This window comes from Lissotriton helveticus, chromosome 7 (assembly GCF_964261635.1).
Source record: "Lissotriton helveticus chromosome 7, aLisHel1.1, whole genome shotgun sequence".
In the NCBI taxonomy this organism is placed as follows: Eukaryota; Metazoa; Chordata; class Amphibia; order Caudata; family Salamandridae; genus Lissotriton; species Lissotriton helveticus.
This window is the reverse complement of record NC_136068.1, coordinates 1,725,603,316-1,725,617,937: the sequence shown is the minus strand read 5'-3', so window position 1 is coordinate 1,725,617,937 and position 14,622 is coordinate 1,725,603,316.

The window sequence follows — 14,622 nt, the reverse complement described above, 5'->3', positions numbered from 1 at the left end:
GTCATTTGCCTTTCTTTGGAAACTCTCCCTTCTTTTCTCTGCCATGTTTAAAACATTTTTTCTTGCTCATGTAATGAACAGGTCAAGTTATCTCTGTGTGCATCATTTAAGTCTAAGGTACCTATAGTCAGAAAGTATTCTCCCATATAACGTGTAACGTCACTTTTGGTATGTACCGGATTCAGATTTCCACATATTGGAAGTTCAGAAAATATTACGTCTATTACTAGTGGAGTAGTGTGGCTCACTGGTTAGAGGCAGCAGGCCTGAGAGCAGAAGTCAGCCCGGGACCAGGGTTCAATTCCCGACGCGGCAGGGTTGTGGACCTTGGTCAGCGGACTCGATAATTCTCGCTTTGGTGCTTACTCTAATCAGGGGTTCCACTCGGCAACTCTGGGCATTAGCTTGCCTAATCTCCACAACGGCCCCACCAATTCCGGGGATGCCTGGCTCCACCTTGGGGACTCCCAGCAAGGGACCATCCCACAGGGAAAGCCAGGACGGGTTCCCCAGAGTTATACAGCGCCGGGACGCCCGGTTGCTGGGGCAGCTGTGCGCTTTACAAGTATACTACATTTACATTTACATTTAGAGTAATAGTACTGTAACGGTCCTCTTTTGTAAAATAAGCTTGCTAAAATACTACAGGAAATTCCATAGGTTAGAGGTAGGTGATGATACGTCATGCCTTCAGCTACAGAAGTGGGTAGCTTCATGCAGACATAGCAATCTTCTATTTCCATAGTTTCTACATAATGCACTAAAGGTTTGCGAAAACATTTGAATGAGTCTGGTTCTTAACTCCATGGTAATGTAGTCCTTCCTCATCTGATGCTTCTAAGTCTCGTTATGCTTGTCTGAGTGCCTTTTCACGTCTTACTACACTTCGTGTTGTCAGTTCTTCAGTATCAGTAGTCACAATCTCTGTAGGGTCAATATTAGTATTTTTGCTTACCATATAAGGAATGAAAACTGTTAGTCCTATCCAAACTATTAACACTATAGCTACACTACATATACATACTTTGCAGCATGTTTTGCAACAACTGCGTCTAGGCCTTCCATTCACACTTGAATCAGACATTTTGGCTCAGAAGAAGTTTTCAACCCCTCTTTGTAACTTTGCACAGGTAGCTTACTCTGCACAACTTCAGGTTAGTTCGTCTTCTTCTTCCGCAGACTGATCAGCAATCGGTTCTCCGTCACTTTCGTCAGTTATATCAAGATCCTCAAAATCCTCCAAAATTAAGTATGTCCATTCGGGACCTTGGTATTTTTCGTTCAGTCTTTTTATTCGATCACTCCTTCTTTTGGAGTTTTCTCCAGTTTGAATGGGGGTGGGGTCGAACACTACTCACACACCGGCGGTGTCGCCCCTAAGGACTCTGGTCAATGTAGTAAAGTGTTCGCGATGCATCATCTTTCGATCTTCTGCTATCTTCGCTGTCTTCGCCATCCCTGGACACGTGTTTCGGGGTATTACCCCTCATCAGCAGGGATAGGCCGTGTACTGGGGTTGCAGATGGCTGCCAATATCTGCCAGGTATAGTACCACTCAGGCGCGTAGGTGCGGGATCCCAGGCTCGTCAGCCCGCTGCTCAAGGGAGCTTTAAAGTTACAAATGGGGGTGGGGTCGCACACTACTCACACACCGGCGGTGTCGCCCCTAAGGACTCTGGTCAATGTAGTAAAGTGTTCGCGATGCATCATCTTTCGATCTTCTGCTATCTTCGCTGTCTTCGCCATCCCTGGACACGTGTTTCGGGGTATTACCCCTCATCAGCAGGGATAGGCCGTGTACTGGGGTTGCCGATGGCTGCCAATATCTGCCAGGTATAGTACCACTCAGGCGCGTAGGTACGGGATCCCAGGCTCGTCGATCCGCTGCTCAAGGGAGCTTTAAAGACACAAATGGGGGTGGGGTCGCACACTACTCACACACCGGCGGTGTCGCCCCTAAGGACTCTGGTCAATGTAGTAAAGTGTTCGCGATGCATCATCTTTCGATCTTCTGCTATCTTCGCTATCCCTGGACAAGTGTTTTGGGGTATTACCCCTCATCAGCAGGGATAGGCCGTGTACTGGGGTTGCCGATGGCTGCCAATATCTGCCAGGTATAGTACCACTCAGGCGCGTAGGTGCGGGATCCCAGGCTCGTCAGCCCGCTGCTCAAGGGAGCTTTAAAGTTACAAATGGGGGTGGGGACGCACACTACTCACACACCGGCGGTGTCGCCCCTAAGGACTCTGGTCAATGTAGTAAAGTGCTCGCGATGCATCATCTTTCGATCTTCTGCTATCTTCGCTGTCTTCGCCATCCCTGGACACGTGTTTCGGGGTATTACCCCTCATCAGCAGGGATAGGCCGTGTACTGGGGTTGCCGATGGCTGCCAATATCTGCCAGGTATAGTACCACTCAGGCGCGTAGGTGCGTGATCCCATGCTCATCAGCCCGCTGCTCAAGGGAGCTTTAATGTTACAAATGGGGGTGGGGTCGCACACTACTCACACACCGGCGGTGTCGCCCCTAAGGACTCTGGTCAATGTAGTAAAGTGTTCGCGATGCATCATCTTTCGATCTTCTGCTATCTTCGCTGTCTTCGCCATCCCTGGACATGTGTTTCGGGGTATTACCCCTCATCAGCAGGGATAGGCCGTGTACTGGGGATGCCGATGGCTGCCAATATCTGCCAGGTATAGTACCACTCAGGCACGTAGGTGCGGGATCCCAGGCTCGTCAGCACGCTGCTCAAGATAGCAGAAGATCGAAAGATGATGCATCGCGAACACTTTACTACATTGACCAGAGTCCTTAGGGGCGACACCGCCGGTGTGTGAGTAGTGTGCGACCCCACCCCCATTTGTAACTTTAAAGCTCCCTTGAGCAGCGGGCTGACGAGCCTGAGATCCCGCACCTACGCGCCTGAGTGATACTATACCTGGCAGATATTGGCAGCCATCGGCAACCCCAGTACACGGCCTATCCCTGCTGATGAGGGGTAATACCCCGAAACACGTGTCCAGGGATGGCGAAGACAGCGAAGATAGCAGAAGATCGAAAGATGATGCATCGCGAACACTTTACTACATTGACCAGAGTCCTTAGGGGCGACACCGCCGGTGTGTGAGTAGTGTGCGACCCCACCCCCATTTGTAACTTTAAAGCTCCCTTGAGCAGCGGGCTGACGAGCCTGGGATCCCGCACCTACGCGCCTGAGTGGTACTATACCTGGCAGATATTGGCAGCCATCGGCAACCCCAGTACACGGCCTATCCCTGCTGATGAGGGGTAATACCCCGAAACACGTGTCCAGGGATGGCGAAGACAGCGAAGATAGCAGAAGATCGAAAGATGATGCATCGCGAACACTTTACTACATTGACCAGAGTCCTTAGGGGCGACACCGCCGGTGTGTGAGTAGTGTGCGACCCCACCCCCATTTGTAACTTTAAAGCTCCCTTGAGCAGTGGGCTGACGAGCCTGGGATCCCGCACCTACGTGCCTGAGTGGTACTATACCTGGCAGATATTGGCAGCCATCGGCAACCCCAGTACACGGCCTATCCCTGCTGATGAGGGGTAATACCCCTAAACACGTGTCCAGGGATGGCGAAGACAGCGAAGATAGCAGAAGATCGAAAGATGATGCATCGCGAACACTTTACTACATTGACCAGAGTCCTTAGGGGCGACACCGCCGGTGTGTGAGTAGTGTGCGACCCCACCCCCATTTGTAACTTTAAAGCTCCCTTGAGCAGCGGGCTGACGAGCCTGGGGTCCCGCACCTACGCGCCTGAGTGGTACTATACCTGGCAGATATTGGCAGCCATCGGCAACCCCAGTACACGGCCTATCCCTGCTGATGAGGGGTAATACCCCGAAACACGTGTCCAGGGATGGCGAAGACAGCGAAGATAGCAGAAGATCGAAAGGTGATGCATCGCGAACACTTTACTACATTGACCAGAGTCCTTAGGGGCGACACCGCCGGTGTGTGAGTAGTGTGCGACCCCACCCCCATTTGTAACTTTAAAGCTCCCTTGAGCAGCGGGCTGACGAGCCTGGGATCCCGCACCTACGCGCCTGAGTGGTACTATACCTGGCAGATATTGGCAGCCATCGGCAACCCCAGTACACGGCCTATCCCAGCTGATGAGGGGTAATGCCCCGAAACACGTGTCCAGGGATGGCGAAGACAGCGAAGATAGCAGAAGATCGAAAGATGATGCATCGCGAACACTTTACTACATTGACCAGAGTCCTTAGGGGCGACACCGCCGGTGTGTGAGTAGTGTGCCACCCCACCCCCATTTGTAACTTTAAAGCTCCCTTGAGCAGCGGGCTGACGAGCCTGGGATCCCGCACCTACGCGCCTGAGTGGTACTATACCTGGCAGATCTTGGCAGCCATCGGCAACCCCAGTACACGGCCTATCCCTGCTGATGAGGGGTAATACCCCGAAACACGTGTCCAGGGATGGCGAAGACAGCGAAGATAGCAGAAGATCGAAAGATGATGCATCGCGAACACTTTACTACATTGACCAGAGTCCTTAGGGGCGACACCGCCGGTGTGTGAGTAGTGTGCGACCCCACCCCCATTTGTAACTTTAAAGCTCCCTTGAGCAGCGGGCTGACGAGCCTGGGATCCCGCACCTACGTGCCTGAGTGGTACTATACCTGGCAGATATTGGCAGCCATCGGCAACCCCAGTACACGGCCTATCCCTGCTGATGAGGGGTAATACCCCGAAACACGTGTCCATGGATGGCGAAGACAGCGAAGATAGCAGAAGATCGAAAGATGATGCATCGCGAACACTTTACTACATTGACCAGAGTCCTTAGGGGCGAGACCGCCTGTGTGTGAGTAGTGTGCGACCCCACACCCATTTGTAACTTTAAAGCTCCCTTGAGCAGCGGGCTGACGAGCCTGGGATCCCGCACCTACGCGCCTGAGTGGTACTATACCTGGCAGATATTGGCAGCCATCGGCAACCCCAGTACACGGCCTATCCCTGCTGATGAGGGGTAATACCCCGAAACACGTGTCCAGGGATGGCGAAGACAGCGAAGATAGCAGAAGATCGAAAGATGATGCATCGCGAACACTTTACTACATTGACCAGAGTCCTTAGGGGCGACACCGCCGGTGTGTGAGTAGTGTGCGACCCCACCCCCATTTGTAACTTTAAAGCTCCCTTGAGCAGCGGGCTGACGAGCCTGGGATCCCGCACCTACGCGCCTGAGTGGTGCTATACCTGGCAGATATTGGCAGCCATCGGCAACCCCAGTACACGGCCTATCCCTGCTGATGAGGGGTAATACCCCGAAACACGTGTCCAGGGATGGCGAAGACAGCGAAGATAGCAGAAGATCGAAAGATGATGCATCGCAAACACTTTACTACATTGACCAGAGTCCTTAGGGGCGACACCGCCGGTGTGTGAGTAGTGTGCGACCCCACCCCCATTTGTAACTTTAAAGCTCCCTTGAGCAGCGGGCTGACGAGCCTGGGATCCCGCACCTATGCGCCTGAGTGGTACTATACCTGGCAGATATTGGCAGCCATCGGCAACCCAGTACACGGCCTATCCCTGCTGATTAGGGGTAATACCCCGAAACACGTGTCCAGGGATGGCGAAGACAGCGAAGATAGCAGAAGATCGAAAGATGATGCATCGCGAACACTTTACTACATTGACCAGAGTCCTTAGGGGCGACACCGCCGGTGTGTGAGTAGTGTGCGACCCCACCCCCATTTGTAACTTTAAAGCTCCCTTGAGCAGCGGGCTGACGAGCCTGAGATCCCGCACCTACGCGCCTGAGTGATACTATACCTGGCAGATATTGGCAGCCATCGGCAACCCCAGTACACGGCCTATCCCTGCTGATGAGGGGTAATACCCCGAAACACGTGTCCAGGGATGGCGAAGACAGCGAAGATAGCAGAAGATCGAAAGATGATGCATCGCGAACACTTTACTACATTGACCAGAGTCCTTAGGGGCGACACCGCCGGTGTGTGAGTAGTGTGCGACCCCACCCCCATTTGTAACTTTAAAGCTCCCTTGAGCAGCGGGCTGACGAGCCTGGGATCCCGCACCTACGCGCCTGAGTGGTACTATACCTGGCAGATATTGGCAGCCATCGGCAACCCCAGTACACGGCCTATCCCTGCTGATGAGGGGTAATACCCCGAAACACGTGTCCAGGGATGGCGAAGACAGCGAAGATAGCAGAAGATCGAAAGATGATGCATCGCGAACACTTTACTACATTGACCAGAGTCCTTAGGGGCGACACCGCCGGTGTGTGAGTAGTATGCGACCCCACCCCCATTTGTAACTTTAAAGCTCCCTTGAGCAGTGGGCTGACGAGCCTGGGATCCCGCACCTAAGTGCCTGAGTGGTACTATACCTGGCAGATATTGGCAGCCATCGGCAACCCCAGTACACGGCCTATCCCTGCTGATGAGGGGTAATACCCCTAAACACGTGTCCAGGGATGGCGAAGACAGCGAAGATAGCAGAAGATCGAAAGATGATGCATCGCGAACACTTTACTACATTGACCAGAGTCCTTAGGGGCGACACCGCCGGTGTGTGAGTAGTGTGCGACCCCACCCCCATTTGTAACTTTAAAGCTCCCTTGAGCAGCGGGCTGACGAGCCTGGGGTCCCGCACCTACGCGCCTGAGTGGTACTATACCTGGCAGATATTGGCAGCCATCGGCAACCCCAGTACACGGCCTATCCCTGCTGATGAGGGGTAATACCCCGAAACACGTGTCCAGGGATGGCGAAGACAGCGAAGATAGCAGAAGATCGAAAGATGATGCATCGCGAACACTTTACTACATTGACCAGAGTCCTTAGGGGCGACACCGCCGGTGTGTGAGTAGTGTGCGACCCCACCCCCATTTGTAACTTTAAAGCTCCCTTGAGCAGCGGGCTGACGAGCCTGGGATCCCGCACCTACGCGCCTGAGTGGTACTATACCTGGCAGATATTGGCAGCCATCGGCAACCCCAGTACACGGCCTATCCCAGCTGATGAGGGGTAATGCCCCGAAACACGTGTCCAGGGATGGCGAAGACAGCGAAGATAGCAGAAGATCGAAAGATGATGCATCGCGAACACTTTACTACATTGACCAGAGTCCTTAGGGGCGACACCGCCGGTGTGTGAGTAGTGTGCCACCCCACCCCCATTTGTAACTTTAAAGCTCCCTTGAGCAGCGGGCTGACGAGCCTGGGATCCCGCACCTACGCGCCTGAGTGGTACTATACCTGGCAGATATTGGCAGCCATCGGCAACCCCAGTACACGGCCTATCCCTGCTGATGAGGGGTAATACCCCGAAACACGTGTCCAGGGATGGCGAAGACAGCGAAGATAGCAGAAGATCGAAAGATGATGCATCGCGAACACTTTACTACATTGACCAGAGTCCTTAGGGGCGACACCGCCGGTGTGTGAGTAGTGTGCGACCCCACCCCCATTTGTAACTTTAAAGCTCCCTTGAGCAGCGGGCTGACGAGCCTGGGATCCCGCACCTACGCGCCTGAGTGGTACTATACCTGGCAGATATTGGCAGCCATCGGCAACCCCAGTACACGGCCTATCCCTGCTGATGAGGGGTAATACCCCGAAACACGTGTCCATGGATGGCGAAGACAGCGAAGATAGCAGAAGATCGAAAGATGATGCATCGCGAACACTTTACTACATTGACCAGAGTCCTTAGGGGCGAGACCGCCTGTGTGTGAGTAGTGTGCGACCCCACACCCATTTGTAACTTTAAAGCTCCCTTGAGCAGCGGGCTGACGAGCCTGGGATCCCGCACCTACGCGCCTGAGTGGTACTATACCTGGCAGATATTGGCAGCCATCGGCAACCCCAGTACACGGCCTATCCCTGCTGATGAGGGGTAATACCCCGAAACACGTGTCCAGGGATGGCGAAGACAGCGAAGATAGCAGAAGATCGAAAGATGATGCATCGCGAACACTTTACTACATTGACCAGAGTCCTTAGGGGCGACACCGCCGGTGTGTGAGTAGTGTGCGACCCCACCCCCATTTGTAACTTTAAAGCTCCCTTGAGCAGCGGGCTGACGAGCCTGGGATCCCGCACCTACGCGCCTGAGTGGTGCTATACCTGGCAGATATTGGCAGCCATCGGCAACCCCAGTACACGGCCTATCCCTGCTGATGAGGGGTAATACCCCGAAACACGTGTCCAGGGATGGCGAAGACAGCGAAGATAGCAGAAGATCGAAAGATGATGCATCGCAAACACTTTACTACATTGACCAGAGTCCTTAGGGGCGACACCGCCGGTGTGTGAGTAGTGTGCGACCCCACCCCCATTTGTAACTTTAAAGCTCCCTTGAGCAGCGGGCTGACGAGCCTGGGATCCCGCACCTATGCGCCTGAGTGGTACTATACCTGGCAGATATTGGCAGCCATCGGCAACCCAGTACACGGCCTATCCCTGCTGATTAGGGGTAATACCCCGAAACACGTGTCCAGGGATGGCGAAGACAGCGAAGATAGCAGAAGATCGAAAGATGATGCATCGCGAACACTTTACTACATTGACCAGAGTCCTTAGGGGCGACACCGCCGGTGTGTGAGTAGTGTGCGACCCCACCCCCATTTGTAACTTTAAAGCTCCCTTGAGCAGCGGGCTGACGAGCCTGGGATCCCGCACCTACGCGCCTGAGTGGTACTATACCTGGCAGATATTGGCAGCCATCGGCAACCCCAGTACACGGCCTATCCCTGCTGATGAGGGGTAATACCCCGAAACACGTGTCCAGGGATGGCGAAGACAGCGAAGATAGCAGAAGATCGAAAGATGATGCATCGCGAACACTTTACTACATTGACCAGAGTCCTTAGGGGCGACACCGCCGGTGTGTGAGTAGTGTGTGACCCCACCCCCATTTGTAACTTTAAAGCTCCCTTGAGCAGCGGGCTGACGAGCCTGGGATCCCGCACCTACGCGCCTGAGTGGTACTATACCTGGCAGATATTGGCAGCCATCGGCAACCCCAGTACACGGCCTATCCCTGCTGATGAGGGGTAATACCCCGAAACACGTGTCCAGGGATGGCGAATACAGCGAAGATAGCAGAAGATCGAAAGATGATGCATCGCGAACACTTTACTACATTGACCAGAGTCCTTAGGGGCGACACCGCCGGTGTGTGAGTAGTGTGCGACCCCACCCCCATTTGTAACTTTAAAGCTCCCTTGAGCAGCGGGCTGACGAGCCTGGGATCCCGCACCTACGCGCCTGAGTGGTACTATACCTGGCAGATATTGGCAGCCATCGGCAACCCCAGTACACGGCCTATCCCTGCTGATGAGGGGTAATACCCCGAAACACGTGTCCAGGGATGGTGAAGACAGCGAAGATAGCAGAAGATCGAAAGATGATGCATCGCGAACACTTTACTACATTGACCAGAGTCCTTAGGGGCGACACCGCCGGTATGTGAGTAGTGTGCGACCCCACCCCCATTTGTAACTTTAAAGCTCCCTTGAGCAGCGGGCTGACGAGCCTGGGATCCCGCAACTACGCGCCTGAGTGGTACTATACCTGGCAGATATTGGCAGCCATCGGCAACCCCAGTACACGGCCTATCCCTGCTGATGAGGGGTAATACCCCGAAACACGTGTCCAGGGATGGCGAAGACAGCGAAGATAGCAGAAGATCGAAAGATGATGCATCGCGAACACTTTACTACATTGACCAGAGTCCTTAGGGCGACACCGCCGGTGTGTGAGTAGTGTGCGACCCCACCCCCATTTGTAACTTTAAAGCTCCCTTGAGCAGCGGGCTGACGAGCCTGGGATCCCGCACCTATGCGCCTGAGTGGTACTATACCTGGCAGATATTGGCAGCCATCGGCAACCCCAGTACACGGCCTATCCGTGCTGATGAGGGGTAATACCCCGAAACACGTGTCCAGGGATGGCGAAGACAGCGAAGATAGCAGAAGATCGAAAGATGATGCATCGCGAACACTTTACTACATTGACCAGAGTCCTTAGGGGCGACACCGCCGGTGTGTGAGTAGTGTGCAACCCCACCCCCATTTGTAACTTTAAAGCTCCCTTGAGCAGCGGGCTGACGAGCCTGGGATCCCGCACCTACGCGCCTGAGTGGTACTATACCTGGCAGATATTGGCAGCCATCGGCAACCCCAGTACACGGCCTATCCCTGCTGATGAGGGGTAATACCCCGAAACACGTGTCCAGGGATGGCGAAGACAGCGAAGATAGCAGAAGATCGAAAGATGATGCATCGCGAACACTTTACTACATTAACCAGAGTCCTTAGGGGCGACACCGCCGGTGTGTGAGTAGTGTGCGACCCCACCCCCATTTGTAACTTTAAAGCTCCCTTGAGCAGCGGGCTGACGAGCCTGGGATCCCGCACCTACGCGCCTGAGTGGTACTATACCTGGCAGATATTGGCAGCCATCGGCAACCCCAGTACACGGCCTATCCCTGCTGATGAGGGGTAATACCCCGAAACACGTGTCCAGGGATGGCGAAGACAGCGAAGATAGCAGAAGATCGAAAGATGATGCATCGCAAACACTTTACTACATTGACCAGAGTCCTTAGGGGCGACACCGCCGGTGTGTGAGTAGTGTGCGACCCCACCCCCATTTGTAACTTTAAAGCTCCCTTGAGCAGCGGGCTGACGAGCCTGGGATCCCGCACCTACGCGCCTGAGTGGTACTATACCTGGCAGATATTGGCAGCCAACGGCAACCCCAGTACACGGCCTATCCCTGCTGATGAGGGGTAATACCCCGAAACACGTGTCCAGGGATGGCGAAGACAGCGAAGATAGCAGAAGATCGAAAGATGATGCATCGCGAACACTTTACTACATTGACCAGAGTCCTTAGGGGCGAGACCGCCGGTGTGTGAGTAGTGTGCGACCCCACCCCCATTTGTAACTTTAAAGCTCCCTTGAGCAGCGGGCTGACGAGTCTGGGATCCCGCACCTACGCGCCTGAGTGGTACTATACCTGGCAGATATTGGCAGCCATCGGCAACCCCAGTACACGGCCTATCCCTGCTGATGAGGGGTAATACCCTGAAACACTTGTCCAGGGATGGCGAAGACAGCGAAGATAGCAGAAGATCGAAAGATGATGCATCGCGAACACTTTACTACATTGACCAGAGTCCTTAGGGGCGACACCGCCGGTGTGTGAGTAGTGTGCGACCGCACCCCCATTTGTAACTTTAAAGCTCCCTTGAGCAGCGGGCTGACGAGCCTGGGATCCTGCACCTACGCGCCTGAGTGGTACTATACCTGGCAGATATTGGCAGCCATCGGCAACCCCAGTACACGGCCTATCCCTGCTGATGAGGGGTAATACCCCGAAACACGTGTCCAGGGATGGCGAAGACAGCGAAGATAGCAGAAGATCGAAAGATGATGCATCGCGAACACTTTACTACATTGACCAGAGTCCTTAGGGGCGACACCGCCGGTGTGTGAGTAGTGTGCGACCCCACCCCCATTTGTAACTTTAAATCTCCCTTGAGCAGCGGGCTGACGAGCCTGGGATCCCGCACCTACGCGCCTGAGTGGTACTATACCTGGCAGATATTGGCAGCCATCGGCAACCCCAGTACACGGCCTATCCCTGCTGATGAGGGGTAATACCCCGAAACACGGGTCCAGGGATGGCGAAGACAGCGAAGATAGCAGAAGATCGAAAGATGATGCATCGCGAACACTTTACTACATTGACCAGAGTCCTTAGGGGCGACACCGCCGGTGTGTGAGTAGTGTGCGACCCCACCCCTATTTGTAACTTTAAAGCTCCCTTGAGCAGCGGGCTGACGAGCCTGGGATCCCGCACCTACGCGCCTGAGTGGTACTATACCTGGCAAATATTGGCAGCCATCGGCAACCCCAGTACACGACCTATCCCTGCTGATGAGGGGTAATACCCCGAAACACGGGTCCAGGGATGGCGAAGACAGCGAAGATAGCAGAAGATCGAAAGATGATGCATCGCGAACACTTTACGACATTGACCAGAGTCCTTAGGGGCGACACCGCCGGTGTGTGAGTAGTGTGCGACCCCACCCCCATTTGTAACTTTAAAGCTCCCTTGAGCAGCGGGCTGACGAGCCTGGGATCCCGCACCTACGCGCCTGAGTGGTACTATACCTGGCAGATATTGGCAGCCATCGGCAACCCCAGTACACGGCCTATCCCTGCTGATGAGGGGTAATACCCCGAAACACGTGTCCAGGGATGGCGGAGACAGCGAAGATAGCAGAAGATCGAAAGATGATGCATCGCGAACACTTTACTACATTGACCAGAGTCCTTAGGGGCGACACCGCCGGTGTGTGAGTAGTGTGCGACCCCACCCCCATTTGTAACTTTAAAGCTCCCTTGAGCAGCGGGCTGACGAGCCTGGGATCCCGCACCTACGCGCCTGAGTGGTACTATACCTGGCAGATATTGGCAGCCATCGGCAACCCCAGTACACGGCCTATCCCTGCTGATGAGGGGTAATACCCCGAAACACGTGTCCAGGGATGGCGAAGACAGCGAAGATAGCAGAAGATCGAAAGATGATGCATCGCTAACACTTTACTACATTGACCAGAGTCCTTAGGGGCGACACCGCCGGTGTGTGAGTAGTGTGCGACCCCACCCCCATTTGTAACTTTAAAGCTCCCTTGAGCAGCGGGCTGACGAGCCTGGGATCCCGCACCTACGCGCCTGAGTGGTACTATACCTGGCAGATATTGGCAGCCATCGGCAACCCCAGTACACGGCCTATCCCTGCTGATGAGGGGTAATACCCCGAAACACGTGTCCAGGGATGGTGAAGACAGCGAAGATAGCAGAAGATCGAAAGATGATGCATCGCGAACACTTTACTACATTGACCAGAGTCCTTAGGGGCGACACCGCCGGTATGTGAGTAGTGTGCGACCCCACCCCCATTTGTAACTTTAAAGCTCCCTTGAGCAGCGGGCTGACGAGCCTGGGATCCCGCAACTACACGCCTGAGTGGTACTATACCTGGCAGATATTGGCAGCCATCAGCAACCCCAGTACACGGCCTATCCCTGCTGATGAGGGGTAATACCCCGAAACACGTGTCCAGGGATGGCGAAGACAGCGAAGATAGCAGAAGATCGAAAGATGATGCATCGCGAAGACTTTACTACATTGACCAGAGTCCTTAGGGGCGACACCGCCGGTGTGTGAGTAGTGTGCGACCCCACCCCCATTTGTTACTTTAAAGCTCCCGTGAGCAGCGGGCTGACGAGCCTGGGATCCCGCACCTATGCGCCTGAGTGGTACTATACCTGGCAGATATTGGCAGCCATCGGCAACCCCAGTACACGGCCTATCCCTGCTGATGAGGGGTAATACCCCGAAACACGTGTCCAGGGATGGCGAAGACAGCGAAGATAGCAGAAGATCGAAAGATGATGCATCGCGAACACTTTACTACATTGACCAGAGTCCTTAGGGGCGACACCGCCGGTGTGTGAGTAGTGTGCGACCCCACCCCCCTTTTGTAACTTTAAAGCTCCCTTGAGCAGCGGGCTGACGAGCCTGGGATCCCGCACCTACGCGCCTGAGTGGTACTATACCTGGCAGATATTGGCAGCCATCGGCAACCCCAGTACACGGCCTATCCCTGCTGATTAGGGGTAATACCCCGAAACACGTGTCCAGGGATGGCGAAGACAGCGAAGATAGCAGAAGATCGAAAGATGATGCATCGCGAACACTTTACTACATTGACCAGAGTCCTTAGGGGCGACACCGCCGGTGTGTGAGTAGTGTGCGACCCCACCCCCATTTGTAACTTTAAAGCTCCCTTGAGCAGCGGGCTGACGAGCCTGGGATCCCGCACCTACGCGCCTGAGTGGTACTATACCTGGCAGATATTGGCAGCCATCGGCAACCCCAGTACACGGCCTATCCCTGCTGATGAGGGGTAATACCCCGAAACACGTGTCCAGGGATGGCGAAGACAGCGAAGATAGCAGAAGATCGAAAGATGATGCATCGCGAACACTTTACTACATTGACCAGAGTCCTTAGGGGAGACACCGCCGGTGTGTGAGTAGTGTGCGACCCCACCCCCATTTGTAACTTTAAAGCTCCCTTGAGCAGCGGGCTGACGAGCCTGGGATCCCGCACCTACGCGCCTGAGTGGTACTATACCTGGCAGATATTGGCAGCCATCGGCAACTCCAGTACACGGCCTATCCCTGCTGATGAGGGGTAATACCCCGAAACACGTGTCCAGGGATGGCGAAGACAGCGAAGATAGCAGAAGATCGAAAGATGATGCATCGCGAACACTTTACTACATTGACCAGAGTCCTTAGGGGCGACACCACCGGTGTGTGAGTAGTGTGCGACCCCACCCCCATTTGTAACTTTAAAGCTCCCATGAGCAGCGGGCTGACGAGCCTGGGATCCCGCACTTACGCGCCTGGGTGGTACTATACCTGGCTGATATTGGCAGCCATCGGCAACCCCAGTACACGGCCTATCCCTGCTGATGAGGGGTAATACCCCGAAACACGTGTCCAG